The 21,123-nt window shown below is 36.6% G+C and overlaps 1 long non-coding RNA gene across 2 annotated transcripts; it reads right to left on the bottom strand.

The window, feature by feature from the left end:
• Positions 1 to 823: 823 nt before the first annotated feature.
• LOC140136395 (uncharacterized) lies at positions 824 to 20,409 on the bottom strand. 2 transcript variants are annotated; one of them, XR_011856656.1, is made up of 4 exons: positions 19,761 to 20,409; positions 13,269 to 13,352; positions 12,332 to 12,495; positions 824 to 910 (listed from the first exon to the last, which is right to left on the bottom strand). It is a non-coding gene; the product is annotated as an uncharacterized lncRNA (long non-coding RNA). The 2 variants fall into 2 exon arrangements; XR_011856657.1 differs by having other exon boundaries at positions 12,332 to 12,480.
• Between the last annotated feature and the right edge of the window lie 714 nt (positions 20,410 to 21,123).

Raw genomic sequence — 21,123 nt, 5'->3', positions numbered from 1 at the left:
ACGCGAATTACCTGTTGGGAGAGATATTAGACAAAATAATGCACGCGCGCTGATGTTGATGCGTCTAATTCATGCGCCCCGAAAGAGGGAGTGCATTAGACGCATCAACATCAGCTATCATTGATTTAAATGTACAGCTTTCTTCCCTAGTAAAAGTGGCACAATTGTGATTTTACCCTTTCGTTGTTAAATAAACATATCTCGAAATTGGAACAAGCAAATTGAACAGATCAGAACAAACGGCATTTGAGAGCTAAGACTGCGCCCGTGACGATGATGCAAGCACCATGTCACAACGGTATTTTCTAATTGCCAAAGAGGGCGCTTTTTACTTGCACAATTCTTTTTTAGACAGGCTGTATATCCATGGCATGGCAATCATTACATTAGAGGCCCATAATGTCACAATTTGGGAAAATATATAAAAACCATTGGTAGTATTAAAATACAAGCATAAAATATATCCAGAATGTTGTAACCTTTCTGAACAATATTTGCACAGGTATCAAACACAGTAGCCATGGACAAAACAATAATTTCGGTAATTTTCTTTCAATCCTATATTCCCCTGTATTTCAGTATTGGTGCAACGCCATATTGGATATCGCAGTGGCAGATTCGTATCACGCGCGTTAATCTCATCCCGCGTGGAGGAGTATACACACGCGTAAAAAGTGATTTGTCCGTACGCTGGAGACGCAACCGCGTAAACGCACTGATTCAAATCTGTCATTGAGAAATCCAACATTGCGTTACTCTCAACTTGAGACCAGAAAACTATATATATATGTTGGACTGGTTAATGTTTAATATTGTGATCATTAAGCTTAATGTACCATTTTTAGCGTAGCAGTTTTTAACTTACATATTTTAACCAACCGCCTACTGAAAATGTTTGCTCTCGGGTATTCTGCAAAATTAAAGTTATACGTAATGCAGCAAATAAAATATAGAAATGTAAATAAAAGTAGCAGAAAGTCGAATACTCATTTGATTACAGGTTAAAGCAAATTACTTTGTCTTGTTGCAAGTGGTTAATATAACATTCGAATACATGGATTGTCATGAAGATAAATCAGCTTATGTGTGGCGGATGTGTTGCTGGTTCGATTTTTTTAATTCACATGGACGCCCGAAAATAATTAGATAACTACTTATAAGATAAATTCCGCACACGGGTTTGAAATTTGTTTGTTTTAAATGATCCTTCCGAAGGAGCAAACCATGGTGTCGTTGGGCAGGAAAAACCTTCTATGTGTCATTGGCCCCTGAACATGTTTAAGGCAAATCCTCTTTAACTACTTGGCAGTTTAGTTTTGTTTTAAATATGTGAGGGGACACTACGAATGAGCCGTAAACTCGGCAAATTGTATTCTAAGATACAGTGCAAAATGTGCGTGAAGGTCGTATTCATAGGTGTCTCATTTATGCGCGACATGTTTCTCATTTGATAGCGTTTAAACCAATCAATAATCCTATTGCTGAAGAGGATAATAATCTTCTACATAATAGAATCATTAAATAGCTCTAGTCTTTGTTTGCTTTGGCTAAATCCTGTTCAAGTGGTGGGTTACAATTGCATTGTATTTTGTCTAGGTATGTATAACCAACAATAACAATGAGAGGTCATTCCTGAACCTCGTTGACTTGGGGATGATTTGAAATGACCGCAAATTATGACTTTATTACCAGCAATGTGGAAAAAGAGACACATGTAGACCCGAAAAAGGGTACCATTTTGTTGAAGGAGCAGAGTTCAACAAACCATACCCCCACTTCTGGATATCGTTTGAAGTCAAATGATATACTATTTTAATGTTTTCTAAACACGAAATAAAACAAAATTGACCGGGCCGACTTTACGGCTGATTCGTAGTGTCCAGTCACATATGTTCAAGGGCCACAAGTACAAAGACGGTTTTTAATGTCCAACGACGATGGGCGGGTTTAATACCCCAATGTAGCTGACATCTTCGACCAGTTTACACAGGCTATAAGAAGCTAAAACGTGTATCGCAACAGCCCATAGAAAACAGGGCGGGGGGGGGGGGGGGTCGGGGGGTAAACCCTCGTGAAGGACGAGGCTACAAACGGTTTTGTTCATACCATCTAAAGGAACTGAAGTGTCTCAGGCTTAAACATTTAGTGGGGTTATAAGAAAGAGAAAGGTTTTCTTCACATGTCAATTATTTGGGGAACAAGGCTGTCAATCGGGTCTTCCGCTTTTAAGGATATAATACCCTGATTTTCATCAGTACCAATCTTCTTTCTTTTGTTGCAAATTTATGAAGTATATAAATATGTTCATCACCTCATGTCCTGAACTTATAAAATATCTCTACATACAAAGTGCTTTTAAACCATTTTAGAAAATCATTTTAGCCCTATATATTTTTTTTTTGTTTACTGTATCCTAGTAACTGAGATGTGTGTTTCATAACAAACCATAATTTATTCTATTGAACATGTCCAAGTAGAATACATGAATAGAATACATTAAATAGTATCTATAGAAATGTACTCACTGATTATAACACTGAATAAATTAAATAGGCCTAATCTCTTCCACATAGACAATTTAATACTACCCAATGTATGTATCTTCTATAATGTGTTGTTAGGAAAAGAGATTAAAAAAGGCTACAAGGTCATCAAAGGTCAGGTTATAGGTCAATTGGTTCAGGTCAAATTCAGGCATCAATTTTGAATACATGTGATAGTCTGTGATATCATACATGTCATAATGAGGCATCAATTTTGATATTTTGTCTGTTACTGGATATATAATGGAAATGTGTCAGGTGGATATACTAAAATACCTTGGGATGTAAATGGTGAATACAATTTAGATTGCCTAGTTGAGATGGATTGGGCAAATAAATATAAAATAGTTACCAAAATCACAAAAATGAAGCTTACGGAAAACTACCTAATATGGTGGTATAGGTGACAAAAAATACAATCTTTTTCAACATTGCTGTAGTGTGGTTGTGGTAACCTGTTACCTATAGCTTAAATAAGTTTCAGTGAAATAGTGTCGCAAGTTCAAAATACAAAATATAGCTCAACATTGAAAATAGAAGAATTTTAACCGGTTCGTGGTTTTTTTTGATAGTTGTGGAGCACCAATTTCATGAAGTCATAAAAGAAATCAGGGACCACTTATTCCCATTTTACATATCAACATTATTTTCCTAATGTGTTAGCAACACATATCCAAATTTTAACGAAATCCGTTGATAGTAAGCTTTCCAAAATGAAGTGAATTTAAAACATCAGTGATGTACCACTTTTTGGCTTATACCATTAGAAGCATGTACGCATCATTGATACTGATGCCACCAATTGAACGAGAAGATTTACCCTTCATTTTGCATACCACTTTGTCCAATTTCTTTTCTCATTTCTTCACAAAATGCAAAAATGCAAAAAAAAAATGCAATGGGTGTAGTACCCCCTTATGCTTTTTGTTTTGCCAAGGCCATGATCAACTCATTAACAACAGTTAGTCCTATGTGCTGACGGGGGACACCAAGATAGCGGTTATCTCAGTAGCGTAGCCAGCGGGGGGAGGGTTGACAGGGGGCCAGACTGCCCCCTGACAAAAAATAAAAGAAATAAGTGCCCCTCTGACAAAAATGAAAGAGAAAACTTGGAAGGCAAATGAAAAGAAAAAGGGCAAGGAGCCCCATTTCCATCAAAATTCACCCCGGCCCCGATCATGTTCAAAAATAGTGTCAAATTCAAAAATGTGCGCCCAATAAACCATTTTTTGGAAGCTCGAAGACATGTAAAAAACAAAAATTGCATGATAGTAGGATCAAAATATGACACAGCTGCCACATGACCCCAAAAAAATTGCAACAGAAGGTTTTTTTGTATTTTCTTGCAGTATGAGGTCTAATAAATAACATATCAAAAGTTTAGAAAAATTGAACTTGGGCGAGGGGTCCAACTGTGAAGAAATCAAAATGGCCGCCAAAAGCTGGAAAAATACTCATTAATCTACTGATTTCATCCATTTTTCACTCGTTATTGTGGGTTCCACTGGTGACAATCTTGTTCAGAAGTACATTACTGGATGTAGTAATAAATCTTTATATTGTGATATTCAGATGGATCGATTTGACAGCCATTATGAATTTCAAAATGGCCGCCGTTTTGGTACTTTGACATTTAAAATCAAATCATGCACGTAATTGTAAAGCGAAACTTAAAGCGTTGGCTTTTCTAAAATAGCTAATATCCTTTGTACCCATATTCCATTAAAATTTATATAGGCATACGAACCAAATTGGCAGCAAGAGTAAATTTCAAAATGGCCGCCATTTTGGTATGTTGGCTTATTGACTTAAACTATGCACTTATTGCAACTTGAAACTTAAAGCGACAAAAATTCTAAAATAACCAACATCCTATGCACCCATAGTACCACTTTTAAGTAGGCATATATACCAATTTGGCAGCCATATAGCATGGCTGTCAGCTATAATCACCATATTGATATGTTGCTTGCAGTATATTCTTGAAGTACACAAAATTCATCTTGCTATACCACGATGCGATGCCTTTGTTTGCAGTAGTATACATCAACCACATTGTATTATACATGTCTGTTGTTGTCATCATCATCATCATCATCATCATCATCTGAGAATAGTTCTTGATCCATGTTCTCACATTGGCCTATATGTGTCCACATGCTCCAGAGCAATTGAGTCCATTCTTTCTGTATCTACATTTTTTTGTGATGGCATCCTGCAGAACAATTGCATCGAATCATCTTCATCAATGATTCTGGTGCTGGACTTATTTTAATCATGAGTGGAACAAATTTGTCACCTTGAACAATCCATCCCCAGTCACTTGGATTCATACCATCACTTTTACACATCCAATGCATGCCCTGTAGATACATTCTCCTGAAGTGAACCTTTGCAGCAGAGGGTGTGGGTGGAAGTCTTTCAGGTTCAACAAATCTCTTTGCTGTGCAAACTTTTTTGGAAAGAAACATGTAGAGTAAGGATTCCACAGAGTCTGATTGCTGATCATTAAACAGAGACACCATTGCTTTGCAGCCTTCACTTAATACATATTCTTGATCCATATTGAGAGTGCAAAATGCCTTGGAACAAACTTGTAATACAGGATCACCAATGATGATTTTGTTGAATACAGACTTGCCTACCCCAAATATTCTTGAAGTAGTGTCGCAACCTGAAAACGCATGGGCAAACAACAAATCCGAACAAATGTCATAACTGAGTAAGCGCTGGTACAGGTACAGGTCCTTACCGTCCTTTTCTGCATAATGAAGTAAGTAATACCAACAGATGTGTCTTCTACAATTAGGGTTGTTGACTTAAATGATGTCATTGCGACTGCTGCTTTCACTGTATCAACATGTGCATCTTCTTCGGCGTGGATCACATGGTATCCTTTCTGTTGCATACGGTTCCAAATTAGTTAAATGAGAATCTGTTTGTTCAGATCATTTGAGAAAAGGCTTCTTTCTGCTAGCATCTGATATGTCTACCTTATTTGCAACCCGACTCTTGTGAAAGATGCATGATTATCAGAAGAGGAACATAGTGATCAGTCCTCGGAATTATCTCAGGGCCATCAGCCTCTGATAAGTCGCACGATCCTGTATGGCTTGTAATAGTGATGCAATGCATGGTTTGGTCATCAGTGACCTTGACAATCCAAGCAGATGCAAGGGATAAATGTTGATGAGGATGTTAATGTGCAAAACCTGTTCAAAGTAGGTAAAGATACAGTCAAACAAATAGAAGGACAGGCTGTCCTTTCATATAGCTACAAATGGAAGGCTAGAGTCAAAATGTAAGGTCCAGGTCACTGATGACCAAACCATTGCTCCAGCTCTGTTGTTTCAAAGGTTCCTGGTTGTATCACAATCTGGAGATATGTGCTTAGATAAGGAAGTTTATCATGAACTATCACCATATCCACCATCTTTGTTTGAAGCAAAGTATGTTTTACATAAGCCAGATAAAGCACCACTACTACAAGCCATGCTCCTGAGACAGTTCCAAGGACTAATCACTATGTTCTTGATGAAGGTTCTCTTCTACATCGCTTGAAGTGGGCAGAAGGAAGCACCCTTGCTGATAATTATGCATCTTTCACATTTGATCACTATGGCAAGACCACAGTTGTCTTTGATGGATACACTGGTGGACCAACCACAAAGGATAACACGCATCAGCGCCACAAGAGTCGGGTTGCAAATAAGGTAGACATATTAGATGCTGGCAATTTGCTGGCAAGAAACGCTTACTCAGTGATGACATTTGTTCGGATTTGTTGTTTGCCCATGGGGTTTCAGGTTGCGACACTACTTCAAGAATATTTGGCGTAGGTATGAAGTCTGTATTACACAAAATCATCAATGGTGATCCTGTATTACAAGTTCGTCACAAGGCATTTTGCACTCACAGTATTGATCAAGAATATGTTGAAAGTGAAGGCTGCAAAGCAATGTATCCTTGTTTAATGGTCAGCAATCAGAGTCTTTGGAGTTCTTACGCTACAGGTTTCTTTCCAAAGAGGTTTGCACAGCAAAGAGCTTTGTTAAACCTGAAAGACTTCCACTCACAGCGGCAAAAGCTTTACTCCAGAAGAACGTATCTACAGGTCATGCATTTGATGGGTAAAAGTGATGGTATGAATCCAACTTAATGGAGATGGATTGTTCAAGGTGACAAATTTGTTCCACTTATGATGAAAAGAAGTCCAGCACCAGAATCATCGCTGAAGATGATTCAATGCAATTGAATATATAAATACAAAACCCACCCAAGTCCATACTTCGGCCAAATTGAGTTAAGCATGGGAAAGTGTTGCTATACATAGGCCTGTCCTATGTATGAAAGAACAACTCAAATTCATCCTATGTGTCTATTGAGCATGTGAGAAATAGCATGCATGAAAGAATCAACCCAAGTCCATGATTTGAGTCTTGTAGCACATTGATTGAAATCCAGTATGTATGAAAGTCCACTTGTAACACATTCATTGGTGGAGAGTGACTTTTGAAAAAAAAAATGGGTTTAATTAAGGAAAGTGTGTGGTTTATATTACATGGCAGAATGCTTATCAACATACATAACTGTGTGCTTTATTTTGTATTATCTTACTAGTGGTAATCTCATTCCAACATTATTGTCTTTGTATATGATTCAAAAAACCACCCAAGTCCAGAATTTAAAATGAACCCCACGAAGTCCCTGAAATGCTAATCGTCATACCTAATACAATTTAACCCACCCATTTGCACGTACAACTTACCACATTGACCAAGTAAATCTAACTGAAGGAATTAAAATGATACACTGGTTTTTTCTCAAAATCACTTCCCATGGACTTGAGTGGGTTTTGGATTCATGTATTCAATTGTTCTGCAGGATACATCACAGTGAAATGTAGCTGCAGAAAGAATAGACTCAATTGCACATATAGGCCAATTTGAGAATTTGGATCAAGAATTATTCTCAGATGATGATGATGATGATGATAATGATGATGATAATGATGATGATGATGATGATGATGATGATGATGATGATGATGATGATGACAACTAATTCCAACATACATGTACGACGTATAATACAATGTGGTTGATGTTACTACTGCAAACAAAGGCATCGCATCGTGGTATAGCAAGATGAATTGTGTGTTACTTCAAGAATATACTATTGATTTTTATAATGGTGATTATAGCTGACAGCCATTTTGAAATGTAAATATGGCTGCCAAATTGGTACATCATCTTCTTCAAGTTACGGCTCAACACCCCAGGTAGAGAAAAGCTAGTCGGTACATATGCCTACTTGAAAGCATACTATTAATGGTGCTGTGGGTGCAAATGATGTTGGTTATTTTAAAAGTTCTGTCACTTTAAGTTTTAAGTTACAATACGTGCATAATTAAACTCAATAAGCCAACATATACCAAAATGGCGGCCATTTTGAAATTCACTCTTGCTGCCAATTTGGTTTGTATGCCTACCTCTATATAAATTTGAATGGGAATAATGGTGCAAAGGATATTGGCTATTCTAGAAAATCTAACGCCTTAAGTTTCTCCTTACAATTATGTCCATGATTTGACTTCATAAGCCAAAATACCAAAATGGCGGCCATTTTGAAATTCATTATGGTTGTCAAAGTGAACCATCTGAATACCACAACATAGAGATTTATTATTACATCCAGTAAAGTACTTCTGAACAAGGTTGTCACCAGTGGAACCCACAATAATGAGTGAACATTGACGAAATCAGTAGATTAATGGGTATTTTTCCAGCTTTTGGCAGCCATTTTGATTACGTCACATTTGGACCCTTCGCCCAAGTTCAATTTTTCTAAACTTTTGATATGTTATTAGTTAGACCCTATACTGCAAGAAAATACCAAAAACCTTTTTGCCACCCCCCCGACCAAGAAAGCTGGCTACGCCCTGGGTTATCCGGGTATACCTTCATGCAAGGAGTCAAGAAAATATAATTGTGCACAAATCAAATACTTGTATGAGGCAATCTGGTTACTGTAATTTATGCATTGATGAAAAGCTTGCAATTCTACTTGCTAAAAAAACAATAGCTCAAGTACCCTTAATAAAAGATCAGAGCTAGTATCTAAATGTCGTCATGGATACAAACCAGCCAACCGTGCTAAGTAAAAAATAAGACTGTGTTTATTGTCATGTCATTCCACCTGATGATTGCTACATTCTCGTAGCATGAAACTTGGAGTAGTGGCCATGATGTGTTAATTATGTGCTTAGATAAGGAAGTTTATCATGAACTATCACCATATCCACCATCTTTGTTTGAAGCAAAGTATGTTTTACATAAGCCAGATAAAGCACCACTACTACAAGCCATGCTCCTGAGACAGTTCCAAGGACTGATCACTATGTTCTTGATGAAGGTTCTCTTCTACATCGCTTGAAGTGGGCAGAAGGAAGCACCCTTGCTGATAATTATGCATCTTTCACATTTGATCACTATGGCAAGACCACAGTTGTCTTTGATGGATACACTGGTGGACCAACCACAAAGGATAACACGCATCAGCGCCACAAGAGTCGGGTTGCAAATAAGGTAGACATATTAGATGCTGGCAATTTGCTGGCAAGAAACGCTTACTCAGTGATGACATTTGTTCGGATTTGTTGTTTGCCCATGGGGTTTCAGGTTGCGACACTACTTCAAGAATATTTGGCGTAGGTATGAAGTCTGTATTACACAAAATCATCAATGGTGATCCTGTATTACAAGTTCGTCACAAGGCATTTTGCACTCACAGTATTGATCAAGAATATGTTGAAAGTGAAGGCTGCAAAGCAATGTATCCTTGTTTAATGGTCAGCAATCAGAGTCTTTGGAGTTCTTACGCTACAGGTTTCTTTCCAAAGAGGTTTGCACAGCAAAGAGCTTTGTTAAACCTGAAAGACTTCCACTCACAGCGGCAAAGCTTTACTCCAGAAGAACGTATCTACAGGTCATGCATTTGATGGGTAAAAGTGATGGTATGAATCCAACTTAATGGAGATGGATTGTTCAAGGTGACAAATTTGTTCCACTTATGATGAAAAGAAGTCCAGCACCAGAATCATCGCTGAAGATGATTCAATGCAATTGAATATATAAATACAAAACCCACCCAAGTCCATACTTCGGCCAAATTGAGTTAAGCATGGGAAAGTGTTGCTATACATAGGCCTGTCCTATGTATGAAAGAACAACTCAAATTCATCCTATGTGTCTATTGAGCATGTGAGAAATAGCATGCATGAAAGAATCAACCCAAGTCCATGATTTGAGTCTTGTAGCACATTGATTGAAATCCAGTATGTATGAAAGTCCACTTGTAACACATTCATTGGTGGAGAGTGACTTTTGAAAAAAAAAATGGGTTTAATTAAGGAAAGTGTGTGGTTTATATTACATGGCAGAATGCTTATCAACATACATAACTGTGTGCTTTATTTTGTATTATCTTACTAGTGGTAATCTCATTCCAACATTATTGTCTTTGTATATGATTCAAAAAACCACCCAAGTCCAGAATTTAAAATGAACCCCACGAAGTCCCTGAAATGCTAATCGTCATACCTAATACAATTTAACCCACCCATTTGCACGTACAACTTACCACATTGACCAAGTAAATCTAACTGAAGGAATTAAAATGATACACTGGTTTTTTTCTCAAAATCACTTCCCATGGACTTGAGTGGGTTTTGGATTCATGTATTCAATTGTTCTGCAGGATACATCACAGTGAAATGTAGCTGCAGAAAGAATAGACTCAATTGCACATATAGGCCAATTTGAGAATTTGGATCAAGAATTATTCTCAGATGATGATGATGATGATGATAATGATGATGATAATGATGATGATGATGATGATGATGATGATGATGATGATGATGATGATGACAACTAATTCCAACATACATGTACGACGTATAATACAATGTGGTTGATGTTACTACTGCAAACAAAGGCATCGCATCGTGGTATAGCAAGATGAATTGTGTGTTACTTCAAGAATATACTATTGATTTTTATAATGGTGATTATAGCTGACAGCCATTTTGAAATGTAAATATGGCTGCCAAATTGGTACATCATCTTCTTCAAGTTACGGCTCAACACCCCAGGTAGAGAAAAGCTAGTCGGTACATATGCCTACTTGAAAGCATACTATTAATGGTGCTGTGGGTGCAAATGATGTTGGTTATTTTAAAAGTTCTGTCACTTTAAGTTTTAAGTTACAATACGTGCATAATTAAACTCAATAAGCCAACATATACCAAAATGGCGGCCATTTTGAAATTCACTCTTGCTGCCAATTTGGTTTGTATGCCTACCTCTATATAAATTTGAATGGGAATAATGGTGCAAAGGATATTGGCTATTCTAGAAAATCTAACGCCTTAAGTTTCTCCTTACAATTATGTCCATGATTTGACTTCATAAGCCAAAATACCAAAATGGCGGCCATTTTGAAATTCATTATGGTTGTCAAAGTGAACCATCTGAATACCACAACATAGAGATTTATTATTACATCCAGTAAAGTACTTCTGAACAAGGTTGTCACCAGTGGAACCCACAATAATGAGTGAACATTGACGAAATCAGTAGATTAATGGGTATTTTTCCAGCTTTTGGCAGCCATTTTGATTACGTCACATTTGGACCCTTCGCCCAAGTTCAATTTTTCTAAACTTTTGATATGTTATTAGTTAGACCCTATACTGCAAGAAAATACCAAAAAACCTTTTTGCCCCCCCCCCCCCCCCGACCAAGAAAGCTGGCTACGCCCTGGGTTATCCGGGTATACCTTCATGCAAGGAGTCAAGAAAATATAATTGTGCACAAATCAAATACTTGTATGAGGCAATCTGGTTACTGTAATTTATGCATTGATGAAAAGCTTGCAATTCTACTTGCTAAAAAAACAATAGCTCAAGTACCCTTAATAAAAGATCAGAGCTAGTATCTAAATGTCGTCATGGATACAAACCAGCCAACCGTGCTAAGTAAAAATAAGACTGTGTTCATTGTCATGTCATTCCACCTGATGATTGCTACATTCTCGTAGCATGAAACTTGGAGTAGTGGCCATGATGTGTTAATTAAACTTATTAATTATTTTATATAATATATTAAAGTATGTTCCCTACAAAAATATACATTTATTGATTCTTAAACTTCGTATTTTTATTACATCTTTTATTTAAAAATATCAGTGGACGTTTTGCCACTAAACAGTTTGACCCCTGTCTAGAAACCCCCCTTTTGACCATTTATAATCTTAATCTAGTGTGTCACTCTTAAGAGCTTACCAACAGATTTTCATATCAAAAAGAATTAATCAAAAATGTCATTTCCTTTTTTAGTTAATTATGATTTCTTTTTTAACATTTAGCCAACATGACTAAAATTCTCAGTTATTTGTGATTTTCTGAAAAATCATAAAATTTTGGTTTCTGCTCAATTTGTGATGATTGGTCTTTTATATCTCTTTCCACCCGATAACGAGGATATCTGGAAATCAAGAATTTGAATATCTCAGCAACAGAAAATGATAATGAATCTCAAACAAAGCCAAAAAGATGTATTTTAACATACAAATATTAACATACTACAAACTCAATTTCGACCATGGGTGGACTTGTTTTGCCTAGAAAGCTCTTCATTTTTCCAGTAACATATGAACAACAAACTCTCACGTTGGAGTGTGGTTGGGATTTTAATAATTATATTTTAAAATGTATTAGTAATTACCATATCTAGAAGACTTCGAAAAAGTGTTCTCAAAATGACTTTGGTTGCTGTGGAACTGTTGTGAACAGGACGAAATTCATTGCTGTAGTCATCAAACAGATGGTGGTGTAGTCTTTTAACAGCAGCCGTTTGGTTTTGACTGGAACACCCTGTAAGAAAAATGACTGAGGGAAATATATAAAAGTATAAAACTAGAAGTAAATAAGTAAGTAAATAAAAAATGACAAATATAATAATATTCTACCAATTATAACGTCATACATCGTTGCGTTCGGTCACAATGGTTCATTATGTGGAAAATAAGACCGTTTTTCCTTAGCAAGCGCGTGCATAGACCTGGCCTAATGTATTGTTTGAGAGTTAAAGGCTCAATGTACGATTTCCTTCAAATTTTAAATTTGTCATTATATACTCAAAATGCTGAAATAATACTAGTAATATTTATCAGGAATGGTTTCTGTCCATTTTGAGCTGAAATAACGAGGTAATGTGAAAGAAACACTGCTTGTTATTTTGGCCGTTTAACAAGCAGTTCTATGGGAGGACATAAAGTCATAATTTCTTGAATTATGACTTTATGTCGAACTTTGCTCTGTATACCTACAAACACAACGAATTAAGCAGATTCCATTTAGGTGCAAGTTGTGACATGTGTAAACATTACAAATATGCCAAAAAATCAGGTTTGAAAAAATTAACCAAATTCATATTATAAGATCGTACATTATGAATTTAACTTTTATGGCCTCGGATACAACTTTTAAAGCGGCTTCTTTTTACATAGTCTATTATTTCATGTGCAATAACATGTTTAAACTAGGAATACCGTTCTTATTTGAAATACCACGCAAATAAAATGTCAATAGAATTCTTAGAAAAAAACGAGAATAAATGACAAAGAAATGTATTCATATTCAAAAAACTTTCTAATACTTACCATTACAAAAGAGTAGTGAAAGTAATGTTATTGTATGGAGATGGTATATTTTGATCATCATGGCTTCTGATGGCAATAGTATAGCTGCAATCAAGAGAGATGGCGAGGAAAAAGAAATGTACCTATTTTGTTAAACTTTCATTTTTTTTTACAAATATCAGTGTTACAGATATATTTCTAATTTAAAAGAAAAAAATGAAAAGGTTCAACAAACTACCCTAAAAATTCGTTCTTGTCCGAGCAACTCGTTAATAGGCACATATGCTTACTATCGAAATCGATTTTTACGGTAGAATTAAATAATTCAAAATTGCGACATGTACCGTATCGTGATATAATTAGAGAAATGAGGCGACTACGGTTTTACGCATGGTCGACCAAGATCAAGAATGTGATGACCATTATTATCACAAAACAAAATAAAATACAAAGTCAACATTTTAAAGCAATTGGGTGCGTAGGCCGTTAATGGTGATAAGTGCGTTATATAAGTGGTCATACTAATTGACAAAATTATACTGCACTTAAGCCAAATTACACATGAAATACATAATGAACGCATTATTGTACATGTATGTTGATTTCGCCAATAATTTTAAGTATCCTACATTTACCATGTTTACAATCAGAGCTTTTCTGTACAAAATAATATTTTTTCTAATTGCTCCACAAAATGATCAACAATCATAAACTGGGCAGTCTAATCATAATTATTATAAATGAGACAACAATTCTTGTCGTTGACGAAGTCACGACAGTCACGACTGTCTACTGTTTCTTTCCTATTTCTTTCTTCTTCTTTCTTTCTTTGTTTCTGCCACAAACAAAATAGCAGGTTGCGCCACTTGCATACATGCATTATTATTACCACCTTTAGGGTGATCACAGATTTGGGGTCAAAAGTCATGCAAAGGTCAAATCTAAAAAAATTTATTTTCTGGACATCTGTAAAGGGTACGCGGCTTTTACGGTGACAACAAACTTCATGACCAGTGTAATATTTTGGAACATTTTGCAGGGGTCAGATCAAAGGTCATCTGGGATCAAATTTCATAATTCCATTATCTGCACAGTTGTAAGGGGTACGGGGCTCAAACTTGGTGACAACAAACTTCATGACCAGGGGAACATTTTGGAACATTTTGCAGGGGGCAGGTCAAAAGTCGTCTGGGGTCAAATCTTAGAATTGCATTTTCTAGACATATGTAAGGTCACCTGGGGTCAAATCTTAGAATTGCATTATCTTGACAACTTGGTGACAACAAAGCTCATGAACATTTTGGAACATTTTGCAGGGGTCAGGTCAAAGGTCGTCCGGGGGTCAAATCTTAGAATTGCATTTTATTGATATTATGTAAGGTGTATGGGGCTCGGTGTCAACAAACCTCATGATTAGAAGAACATTCCTAGAACATTTGGCAGGGGTCAGATAAAACACCAACACACACCCAGTTAGACTCTACTGTTTCGTTCCCATTTCTTTCTTATTTCTTTCTTTGTAGGTCGTCAAAGGGTCACTTCTGGTCCGAGATGAAATACCTTCAAAATGCATCTTCTGCCATAAACAACATAGTAGGGTGACGCCACTTGCACATATACATTGGCATTAGCAATCACTTGGGATACGTCACTATACCAAAGTATTCCTCGCATCTCAAAGGTTTGAAGGGGTGGTTGTAATATGGTCCTAACTCTCACCTATTTTTCAACCGACTTGTTACTGGTTTCAAAACAGTTGCGTTTAAAACATATTTGTAAAGCTGGTGTTTAGTTCATTCTCAACAAAAATCATCTGATCATTGCGCTTATCAACACTATGTGTTATTTGATCAGGAATATCAATGATTATCTAAGATTTAGGTACAATCAGGTTTAAACGACTAATTGATTTGAATAAAAATGTAAGCACGGGACAATAAGCTTCAAAATGATACCAAAATGATATACATAGCATCAATACTTTTCAAGATATGGATATTTTGTAAATGATACCTTGATATATTTGCCGAACTGATAGTCTGAGTACTGTCAATTATTGATTAATTAAATCTCTTTTTTATAAGTACAAGGAATTGAAAGTCCACTCAGTCCCAAGGTCAAATACCATGAAATTAAGAATTCCAAAATTGTTTTTTTTTATGGAAATGTCATCTTTAAAGGCCTATAATTCAAAAACATGCCTGGCGATTTGTTCCGGGTTTTGTTGGAGCTGGTCACATATTGCACCAACATTTCAGTGCAGTTTCTCATATCATCTAGAAACACTGGAAGCTGAATCTCTATTTGGAATCACTGAGAACATGTTTTTTACATCCCAAACTTTTAGATTTGTCATTTTCTTATAGAAATATCCAATTTATTTAGCGTTTCCAGAACCTAGAAAGAAAGTACAAAAACAACAATATTAGTACATGATCTATTGTGCAACATAGTGCCAACCCTCAAATTACAAGTGACTGGTTTCAAATTAATAATTACACAAATAATTCCAGCAACTCACATTATCTGTTGCAAAATCCATGTACTTTATACTTTACAACTATGTGGTCAAAAAATGGTTTCTCTATACATCTACCCCTCATGTTCATGAGTTATAGGGAAACAGATCAAAGCCGGGGTGGTCAGTTAGTTAGTGACATGAACGGAGATAATTGCGTTGAAAATGCAGTCTTTATGATTTTTTAATTATTACAAAGGCATTTATTAAGCGCCATTTCAAGCGATCACAGCGCATATATATACATAATACAAGCATTGTACATATTAATACATTTTTAAAAACACAAGAATATGAACCGCATAGTTATTAAAAAAAACAAAATTAAGACAAATTAAAATAGGCAATTAAAAAGCCTATACATAAAATACACATCATAATTTTAAAAGCACGTGGGCAGTAGTGTCATACACAAACTAAAAACGTGGGAAGAGATGGGTTTTTAATTTCCCTTTAAAACTTGACACAGAAATTGATTCACGGAGGGTGATCGGCAGCTTATTCCATTCCCTTGGAGCAAACGCCTGGAATGACCGATCACCCGCTGTTACTAAGTTGGTTCGCGGCTCGTACAGTCGTGTAGAATCATGTCCAGATCTCATACCTTCCCTTCCAGGTAAGCGTTTGCACAGACAGTCAGAAAGGTATGACGGAGCTTCATGGTCAAGACACTTGTACACATAGAGCATGGTTTTAAACAAAATCCTGTCATTCACCGGCAGCCAGTGCAGATCAGACAATAGAACTTCCGCATTCTGGTCTCGGGGAACACGAAACACCAAACGAGCCGCTCTGTTTTGAAGCGACTGGAGACGTTTAAGGTCTCTGCTTTTGACCCCGTACAACAAAGCATTGGCATAGTCCAAACGAGAGGTGATCAGCGACCTAGCAAGATGGTTACAACAGTCAAAATCAATGTACCGACGTATTCTAAACATATTCCTGAGATGGAAGTTAATAGAGCGACACATATCACTGACATGCTTGGACATGGACATAGTTGTGTCAAAAGTAACACCAAGGTTCTTTACAGTGGGTGAAGCGGCAATTTCTGCATCTCCAATCTTGAGTTTAAGCTCAAGTAAATTGCTTAATTTGTAGGAAGTTGATGTGACGAAAAACTCAGTTTTCTGTTCATTTAGTTGCAATTTATTGCTTGTCATCCAACATTTTACGTCGTCAATACACTTAGACAGTCTAGAAAGAGCACGTTCATCATCACCAGGTACACGCGGGTCAAAAGAAACGTACATCTGTGTGTCATCAGCATATATATGGTATCTGATGCCATGCTTTCTTATGATGTGTCCCAAGGTATATGTATACATGCTAAATAATTGCGGGCCCAACACGGATCCTTGAGGAACACCAAACTCGACGGGCTGAGGAGCAGAAAAATCATTTTCCACAGTCACGCGAAAAGTGCGATTTTGGAGGTAATTTTGAATCCAATGTAAAACGGTACCAGAAATGTGAAAAGTGTCTTGAAGCCGGTGAAATAAAATGTCATAGTCAACAGTGTCGAACGCTGAAGAAAGATCTAATAATACCAACAATACAACCCGGTGATTATCAATTTCAGCTAAAATGTCGTTCTTTACACGAAGTAATGCCTTTTCTGTGCTGTGTTGCGGCTTATATGCCGACTGAAACTGCTCATATAGTTGGTCAGCACTCAGGTGTTTATTGATTTGATCAGCAACAATTCTTTCAATGATCTTTGAGAAATAGCAAATGTTTGACACTGGACGATAATTTTTCAAGCTGTTGGGGTCCAGTGATTGCTTTTTTAAAATTGGCGACACCACTGCCTCACGAAGCACACTTGGGAAAATTCCACTGGCAAGAGATTCATTTACAATATCAGTATTAAGTACAGGCAAGATAGATTCAATATTTTCTTTGAGGAGCCACATGGGGATTGGATATAAAACACAACATTTGTTTGATAGTCCACCTATGATCTTATTTACTTGTTCTTCAGTGACTGGCTCAAATTGCTGAAATTGGTTCACCTGTGTGTATACTTGATTACCACTCTCTTGTGTGTATTCCTGAAAAGTTGGGTTCTCCTGTATGCACTCTTGTTCTGTTTCAACTTCAGCATCAAGCTTTTTTCTGATCTTACCTATTTTTTCAAAAAAGAAATTAGCCAATTTATCACTTAGTTCTTGTGGCGAATCTGAAATTGGTAACACTTTAGAACCATTGTTTAACAGCTGGTTTAATGTTCTATACATGCTCTTACTATCAGCTGTGGCCAGGATGTTCTTATAATGCACCTCTTTTGCATTTTGAATTAGCTTATTTACCTTTGTGTGTTGTTCTAAGTACTCATCGTGATTGTCCATAGTCTTATGTTTACGCCATTTTCGTTCAAGTTTACGCCTAACTCTACGTTCAGTATGTATTTCTGTATTGTACCAAGGGGAGCGATCTCTAATGGATCGGACGCAAGGTTTTGATGGTGCATGGTCATCCAAAACCTCTGTTAGTGATGAGGTAAGAAACTCAAGACGACCATTTACATCCCCATTTGGGTTGTGTGTGTCCAATTTTTGAGATAGAGCCTGTTTGAATGAGTCTTTGTCCATTTGTTTATAATTACGCACAGATTTGACAGATTTTTGAGGTGGTGGTTTGCAGCAATTGATACAACAATCTACAACAAAATGATCTGAACCTAAGCTTGGAAGAACGACACAGCTTTTCACTAAATTATCATCAGGTCTATAGCAATAAGCAAATCTAAAGTATGGCCCTTGATGTGGGTAGGGCCAGAAACAAATTGGTGCACACCAACAGAATTTAATGAATCCATAAAGTGTACTGTGTCAGACTTTGTAACTTGGTCCACATGAATATTAAAATCTCCTAAGAGCACAGCTTTTGTGGGAGTGATGTAAATTTCACGAACAAAATCATCCATTTCTGTAAGGTACTCACTGGTTTTTAACTTATTTTCTTTAGACGGTGGAGAACCTTTTCTTTATTTTCTTTAGACGGTAGACGGTGGTAACCTTTTGTTTACTAAAAGTATCAACTTAGAAAGTAAATCAAGTGTAAACTTCATAATTGCTGTGGAGAATACATGTCACATGTACAGGGTTTGCAAGCTGTAAGTCCCCTTGATACTTAATTAATGCAGAGAATTGAAAACAAGAGAATTTTCAAGTAGTTTTTTTATTATACTAAAATGTATTAGCGCCGGCGGGGAAGTTAAATTTTGTGAACCCTGTATATTAAATATATATTAAACAAACAAAATTGTTACTTTTTTGTTTTTACATGGTAAGTCACGCATTTATTTTTTTTAATTTGAATAAAAAGTATGCCAATGCAAAAAGTCAATCTCCATCAAACGTCATCATAAACAGTAGAGAGGTGACCGTATTTGCCGGAACGGATTAGGGTTAAGGTTATGGTTAAGGTTATGGTTATGGTTATGGTTAGGGTTAGGGTTATGGTTATGGTTAGGGTTAGGGTTAGAGTTAGGGCTTCCGGCAAATACGGTCATCGTCACTCTCTAAATGCACGTTTTTCGCTGCTTTGTCATATTTGGCTAAAAATAGGCGACATAAATTATTATAGACGTTACCAGTCAAACGTTTTGTGTTAGTTGAGATGGCGATTGGTAGGCCCCCTATATCAAATGAAAGCATTCAGTTACAAATCGTAGATATTCAAATTTGTTTTGAAGAATGGATCATATAAAGATGATTGAAGGTCTAGTGCATCATCATATTCATAAAAAGACACAATGACAACATGCTAAATTGTCATATCTCAACGACGCAATATGTACGATATAAGACAATATAGTTTTAAAATATGTACAAAATCTGACCATTGACTGTGAAAATGGGTTCAAAGTTGGGTTGGGTTTTATTGAGACACCCTCTTTATTTATCTACATGTATATCTATATCTATCAAGACAAAAGGCATTGGTGATGCACAAAGGTAACATTTTAACACGGAAATCAAACCACTCACCTGTATGGTAACACACTGCCGAGCATCAAGGTGTAACAATTCCCTTTTTTAAAATAAAATTATCCAGTGTCCTCAATGAGCGCTAAACGGGTGTAGATTGTGAACTTCCAATGATTCGTGTTGCCTGATTGCTGGAAACAAAGCGTCGATCAGCTCAACCTTGTTGTATAGTAACAAAGTGCCGAGAATCGATTTGTAACAATTCCCTTTTTAAAATAAAATTATCCAGTGTCCTCAATGAGCTCTAAACGGGTGTAGATTGTGTTGAACTTCCAATGATTCGTGTTGCGTGATTGCTGGAAAGCTAGCGCCACCTTAACCTGCTATATAGTAACAAACTGCCGAGAATCGAGGTGTAACAATTTCCTTTTTATATAAGATTTTTCCGTGTCTGTAATTCATTAGCGTAATGAGCGCTATTAAACGGGTGTGGATTATGTTGAACTTCCAACCTGGTGACTTCCATGAGTCGTGTTGCGTGATTGGTGAAAATCAAGAGCCAGAACAACATGCGAGCTCAGTGTATGTAGCTGTATGTTGTCAAGTAGCTACCTAATGGCGCATCGCAATGAGAATGATCTAATTATTATCACATCGTTTCATATTATGCTTTAAAATGCATGGTTATCTCAATACGGTCAACGCACAATCATAGCATTGCTTGTTGCTTCACAAACACGAACCTTTTAAGCACTTTTACCCCCAAACCCACGCATAATTGACCTTAATGATGCAAATGATATTATTGGTCGCTGATTGATTGACAATTAGACCTGACTTTATACTCGGTCGTTGAGCGACGGCGATTTATTTTTCTACCAATCTATTGCTGGTTTCGATAGTGAAAGATTACTATCACTCGCTCCTTACGCGCGATTAAAAAGCAAATTCAGCTTTAATCGTCATGTTAAGGGATGGGGTATGGACGTTTGGACAGTATTTTTTGTGGGACATGAGAGCACATCAGGCATATCGAATTAGATTCTGAATACGAAGAATGTCCTGATGATATCAAATAATTTTGATTTTTTGAAATTCGCGATTAATACGCATTTTATGGCAAATGATTAAAAAATGATGTTTTTGATATTTAATAGTCCTCGAAGTAGCTTTGCTCCAAAGCCAACCTATTTTCCATCCAATTGAAAGAAAAAATGAAAAACCATGCCATACGCCCTCTGACACTAATAGTAAAGACCACTCGCCTGGCGGCTCGGTGAGTGGACTTTCGCGGTTGGTGGGTTTTGTAGACCAATATCTTAGGTAGACAGTGATCTTTACTGCATAGTGGTCCTACTGCACAGTGGTCCTACTTTACTTGTTGGTGACTTATGTATAGCTTGCCTATAGTGAAGCTTGGTGG

This window comes from Amphiura filiformis, chromosome 2 (assembly GCF_039555335.1).
Source record: "Amphiura filiformis chromosome 2, Afil_fr2py, whole genome shotgun sequence".
NCBI lineage: Eukaryota > Metazoa > Echinodermata > Ophiuroidea > Amphilepidida > Amphiuridae > Amphiura > Amphiura filiformis.
This window is presented reverse-complemented; position numbering and strand designations above follow the sequence as displayed.